This window comes from Desmodus rotundus, chromosome 13, assembly GCF_022682495.2.
Source record: "Desmodus rotundus isolate HL8 chromosome 13, HLdesRot8A.1, whole genome shotgun sequence".
In the NCBI taxonomy this organism is placed as follows: Eukaryota; Metazoa; Chordata; class Mammalia; order Chiroptera; family Phyllostomidae; genus Desmodus; species Desmodus rotundus.
Genome location: NC_071399.1, coordinates 62,041,016 through 62,047,697, shown reverse-complemented (window position 1 = coordinate 62,047,697; position 6,682 = coordinate 62,041,016). Strand labels below are relative to the sequence as shown.

At 32.0% G+C, this 6,682-nt stretch overlaps 1 non-coding gene across 1 annotated transcript; it reads right to left on the bottom strand.

The window, feature by feature from the left end:
• Nucleotides 1–1,877: 1,877 nt before the first annotated feature.
• TRNAK-CUU (transfer RNA lysine (anticodon CUU)) lies at nt 1,878–1,950 on the bottom strand. The gene has a single exon. It is a non-coding gene; the product is annotated as a tRNA-Lys (tRNA).
• Nucleotides 1,951–6,682: the final 4,732 nt, after the last annotated feature.

Genomic DNA, 6,682 nt, shown 5'->3' with positions numbered 1-6,682 from the left:
TTTCTCGATGGTGTCCTTTGAAACAAAGAGTTCTTAATTTGGATAAAGTCTCAATTTGATTTATGTTTTTCTTTTATCACCTGTGATTTTGAGGTCATATCTAAGAAGTTGTTACATAATGCATTGTCACAGATATATTCCTTTATTTTCTACTAATAGTTTATAATTTTAGCTCTTACATTTTGGTCTAATATCTGTTTCAAGTAAATTTTCATGTGTGGTATAAGGGAGAGATTAAACTTCATTTTCTGCATGTAGGTGTCCAATTGTTTCAATCTCATTTGTTGAAAAGACTATTCTTTTCCTATTAAATTGTTTTTTACACTGTGTTTTGAAATGGAAAGGTATGAGTCCACTTTTGTTCTTTTTCAGGATTCTGTGGCCATTCTTGTTCTCTTACATTTCTATACAGATTTTAGGATCAGTTCATCGAATTCTATGAAGAAGTTAGCTAGGATTTGATAGGGATTGTGTTGAATCTATAGCTCAGTTTGGAGAGTATTGGCATCTTAACAACATTAAGTGTTCTGATGTAAACATGTGATGTCTTTTCATTCACCCAAATCTTCTTTAACTTCAAGACATTTTTTGTAGCTTTCTGAGTGTAAGTTTTGTACTTCTTTGTTAAATTTAGACATAAATGCTTTATTTATTTGTTTTGTTGCTATTTGAAATGGAATGGTGTTCTTAATTTCATTTCATATTGTTTATAGCTAGTGTTTAGAATATAATTGATTTTTGCATACTGATTTATGACCGTGTAATATGGTTGAGCTTATTTATTTATTCTAACCTGTAAGCACATTTTCAAATATAGTTTATAGGGAAATATAGTAGGATTGCTAGATTTCATTGAGTGCTCAAGTAAGATTTTGAAGTGCATTAGAGGTTAAAATGTTAGCATGTTAAAGTGTTTTACTCTGAGTTCAGTGTCCTGGGAGGAAGTATTTAGAAACTGTGCTAAATTTTTGACAATTTGATGAAATGAAGAATGAAAATTATTTTTTTAAATGTCTCAAGACTATTTTAAAAACCTGAAGATCTCAAAACCACAAAGAATTTTTAAAAACTGCCTTTCTCCCATAACTCCCTGTGCAACTTTCTATGAATAATCTTTCAAGCCCAAATAAAATAATCATTTTACATTTATGGCTGTGAAGTACTTGAGAAGAAAACCAAAACCTTTACCACTAACTGTCAACATCTTACAAAGCACTCCTCTGTCAGCAGGCACTCTATAAGTGTATACCTAATGAATAACGAATGAATGAATTGTTAGTTCATCAGGATAAATTAAGTAAATTGTTCTTGAATGCACTTACTGATTGAATGATGTAACTAGGTGTTGTTCATTTAAACAGTTGAACAGTGGTTCTCAATTCTGTCTCTACAATGGAATCAGCTGTAGAGATTTTTTTTGAAATCCCAATCCCCCGGTTTTCTCCAGAATATTTGATTCGATCAATCTGGGAAGGAGTTCATGTTCTAAAGCATTTTAAAATCTTCCAGGGTTATTACAATATGGAACAAAGGCTGCAGACCATGAAACATTACTTTTCCCAAATCCAATGATTTTGACTGAAGTATAATTAATGTTGATATTAAAAACTATGTTTATCCCAAGTAGACATCATGTTTGGCTACATGTAAGTATAAAATTTTTTCTACAAAAATGAAATCTTTACGGTGGACATGACATAATGCCTGACTTTGAGTAGACAATAAATGCATTTTATTTACCTAGAACTTTTCCTTCCTGTTTGCTGTGCTTTCTTTTTTCTTTTTTTAAAAATTTTTATTGTTATTCAATTACAGTTGTATGCCTTTTCTCCCCATCCTTCCACCCCACCCCAGCTGAACCCACCTCCCTCCCCCAAAGTCCAACGTGGGGCTTGAACCCACGACGCTGGGATTAAGGGTCCCATGCTCTACCAACTGAGCTAGCTGGGCCACCTTGTGCTTTCATAATATGCATTTAAGTGTTCTAAAAACTATTCAAAGTATTTTATATGATACTTTAAAATACATCACTATAAGATATAACTCTTCTTCACCCTTCTTTTTTCAAAATGTTATATAGTAATATATGAATCACACTCCCAATGGAGTGTTAATTTGGGGGAAACCAAATCCTTACAAGATTTGAAGAAGCCATAAAGTCCAGAAAATTGTGCTTATGGTTCCTGAGGTCAATCCATCTATGAATTTCCTCCAATCCGTGGACCCCCAAAGAAATTATCAGGTTATTATAAGGCAATAAATCCATTTTCTAAATTCTCAGCATGTACATCTATAATTGAACAATAAAATATTTTTTCAAAATAATGACCATCCTAAAATTAAAAAAAAAATTTAATTCTCAGCATGTTGCATAAATAGGAGTAAAGAAATTTTCACAGTGATATTAAAATTTAATTGCAAGAAAATACTTTGTAATTTCATTACCATTCTTGGCAAAGTTCTCACCTAGACAGTCAGGGTTAATTTCATTACTCTCATTTAAAAGGAGGGACAAATAAAAAATATGTGGGTTATGCCCGGAGCAATCCAGATGCCCCTAATTGCTTTTTCCCTCCCATAAAAATCTCTAAATTACTGTCTTGGGGATCTAAAATACAGCATGAACAGTAAAAGCCACCATCTATCATATTATTTAGAAAAACTTCCATAAAATTTGGAAAATCTCTAATTTTAGTAGGTTCCTTTGTGAATTATTGGTTAGTCGCTAAACTGGAAATGTCATAAATATTTTTCACACTACTCATACTACTTCTAGTTTTAAAAGAATTCTGCTTGATTCCCACACTAAATAATTATTTCCTGGCTTGTCTTTAAACTTTTCTATTTTCTATTCTTGCTAAATCCAATTTAAGTTCAAAAACCCCTGTGTTCTACAAAGTCTTAAAACTGCACTGCCATTTATATAATCACACAACACAGGGAAGCAGCAATTACCTTCCTTCACGGAATTAATTCCAAAAGTAGCAATCCCCGTTACTTCACTCACACTACATAAATAGCAGTATATTATATTTTCTCTCTTGTTAGATCACTCCTTGTAATTTGTATATCACTTTAATAACCTTGTCATATTCCCATTAAGGAAAAGGAGGACAGATCAGAGAGTAAGAGAAACAAGCGATAAGATGATTTTTCATTTCTCCTATAATATTTTCTGGACTAGATTATAAAATTTTGTCAAGTCTAATATGACAGAGAAAATTCATGTGAAGTTATGTCCCCACCAATCACATCACCGATATTTTGTGATGTCCTAGATGATGCCTGACCCTCATGGGGAAAATGAGTGTGGATCTGTTTTTACATATCCAATTCCTTCCTGATGGCTGTAATCCTGTATAACAGTTCCTACATCAATCACATTATTACAGATTTTCATGTCATTTTACCAACCGTAGTTGATATAAAGAAGTTGAAAATTCCACAGATTAGGTTTAATCGTTATGTAATTTTCAAAAACCATTCCATCCTGATTTCGTGCAAATGCATCTGCCCAACTGCAGCTGTGAGTACGGCCCACTCCCCAGCTCTGAGACTGCAGGCTACCGTGAGTGAAGACCTATGGTGGGTACCATATGTCAATAGGATCCCATGTGTAGGCTATAAAATTGTGAATGCTTTTTCTTAGGCTTTCAAAATAAATCTGAGCCTGAGCCTCAACCATATTAAAATATCACTCCTGTCACATATATCCAAGTGAAATGGATTGCCCCAGATAAATGGACATGTAGATAACTTCATATTTTTTATGTTATACATGAAAGGTATAGTGCTTTATGTAACCAGAGGTCCAACTGTTGTTTATAGAATATGTCGTAAAACATCATTAGAAAAATCATCATTAGTGTGCAAAAAGGAAAATAAAAAATATATATTGAAAGATTTCAGTTTCAATTGGACACTAGAAAGGTCTTCGTGCTTTTTTAAAATAATAAGATCTACAACCAAGTCACATCCATTTTTAAAAAGGTTTGTTGAGAATTTACTATATGAAAAGCACTTTTCATCCAAATAAGACATATGCCTAAGGAAGTTATAGTATTCTTAAGGTCAATCATTTGTTGGGTAGAATAAAAAGGAGAAATCTTAATATGCCATTTCTCTCACTTCGCTTGCAGTGAGGATCCTATATCATTGCTGAAGCTACTTAAATGGAGTAAAGAGAAACAGTCACTCTAGTTTGTACTCCCAGTTTTTGAATGACATAGGTTCTTATTCACCCCACAGTCAGCACTATTCTCATTTTTGCTCATATCACCCTTACATCCAGCTCAGTATCTTCATTTTATAATACATACATATGTTCTCCACTAGACTGTAAGCATATCTGAGAACAGGAGCTGTTCCTTAAATACATAGTTGGATCTTCTGGAAAACTTAATACTCTGCTTTTTTCTCATTTACACAAATGATTTTAAAATTGTTAGTTATCAAATGAAGTTTATACAAAGATAATGACTAAGGTCACTGACTATAATTATATAATTAAATGGTATTGGATGTTTGTTCTGATTCTTCATTTGTGTAAATAGTTATTACAAATGTGTAAATAGTAAATAGTTAAAAAATTTGTGTAAATAGTTATTAAACAAATGAAAACTTAGGCAAAGTGGATATATTGAGATGCAGAACCTAAACAATGATTAGCACTTTAGTAAGAACGGAAATAATTTTATGATTAGTTGCTATCTTTTTAACTTGACTTGTAACATTTCACTTGGCGATACAGTAATAAACATGGAAAATCTAAAGTCTAATTAACTAGTGTTGTTTAAAGTTTACAACATTGACGTGTCCTGAGCATGAATAAAATTTAGAAAGAAGTACTCAAACTCTATCCCCCATCGTCCATGTCAGTGAGATATACAGTTAAAGACCTTCTTTATGCCTCAGAGTCTATGTCGTAAAGATTTCATGTGCAAAATGGAGATCATTCCTTTCCCTACTCTTGAAAGATATTTAATAAAGGTAAAGACTGAATGGTTTGTTTAGAGAATAACAGAATTGAAAAATGATGTAATTTTGTTGTGAAACGATTGAAATAAATTCCCACAATATTAAGGACTTTCCTTTTCAATAGTAGTGGAATACTTAAACTGGATCAACTATTCTGCTAGAAAAATATTTTTAAATCCAAAAATGTGTAAGATAAAAAATCATAATGTGAAGAATAAGTAAGAACTGATAAGGTAAAAGACAGAGGCTCAGAAAAGTAAGCTCCATTACCCCTGCAAATTAAAGGGAGAGAAACAACTGAGGAGCTGAGGGATAACTGAATTGACTCACATGCTTAGGAATACAGGGCTGGAATTAAAGGACCTTTAAAAGGTCCTTGATGAACTTTCTTAATTTAGTTTGAGCTACAAAATGACTGCAATTTAAGCATAAATCTGAACAAGAAAGGATAGATGGCCACTAAGACTTCAACTCATCTTCCAATGAGCTCAGTACTTGAAAGTGCAGTAATACTGGAGAGCTCCGTCCCCAGCTCCCTGGCAGAAACATATGGAAACACATTTTCCGGGAGTAATATTATGCTAGGGATTAAAATATTTCTATAGACAATATTGCAAATTCAATGTCTAACAGACTATGAAAATAATTGGAAACCTAGGTAAATGAGACAAATTAACAAAACCCAGAGAAACAAGAGAACATAGAGTCCTATGGAAATTACAGATATTGGAGTTATTAGGCACAGACTTAAAAGAAAGTGTAAAACCATCTTTTGTAAACAAAATATAATTGAGGTTTTGTGGGGGGGGGTTTTGTCCAATGTGACAATCTTGCTTTATAAATAAAACATTTAGTGTACTTACATTTACTATAGTGACTCAAACACTTTGGCTTTTACATCACCATTCTTTTAAGTGACTTCTCTTCTTATACGCTGTCTTTTCTTCTCACTTTTCTTGTTTTGTTTTGGGAATTATGTGTGCATTTTATTATTGCATTTTTCTTTTTATTAGCTTGAAAATTAAATGTTTCTTAAATAGTATAATTCTCTGTTAACATTAATTTAGGTATATACAGAATCGTCTCAATTTCTGTTTTTATGCATATATATTCACTTGAAAGTAAATTTTAAAGAATATAAGTTGAAAGTAAAGGAAAAATTAAACAATAAAATGCACTCAATCACTTCCAAAAGAATAAAGGCAAGACAATGCACAAATGAAGCAAAGAGAAATTACTTAATAAAATTAGAAGTTTAAACTGAAACATGTGAGTAACAATATTAAATATAAATCAAATAAGTGCTTCATTTGTAAGACTAGGTTGTCAGATCGAATAAAAAATTAAAACCTCATTTATATTCTGTTTACAAGAGACATGCCTAACTGTAGGGATTCAGAAGGATGGAAAGCAAAAGATGGAGAGATATCTTCCTTAGAAAAATCTAACAAAAACAACCCTGATATTGCTGTTCCAGTCAAAGTAGACTATAAGGCAAAATGCATTACTAAAGATAAAGAGGGCCAGTTCATTGTCATTTAGTTCAGCAATAAGATGTAATAATTCTAAGTTTAGAATGATATAGCTTCAAAACATATAATATGAAAATTGACAAACCATCCAGGAATAAAAAGATATGTATAATCTCATTAACTGGTAGCATGTATGCTGATAATACGCATAAGGATATGGCCAGTAGTGTGTT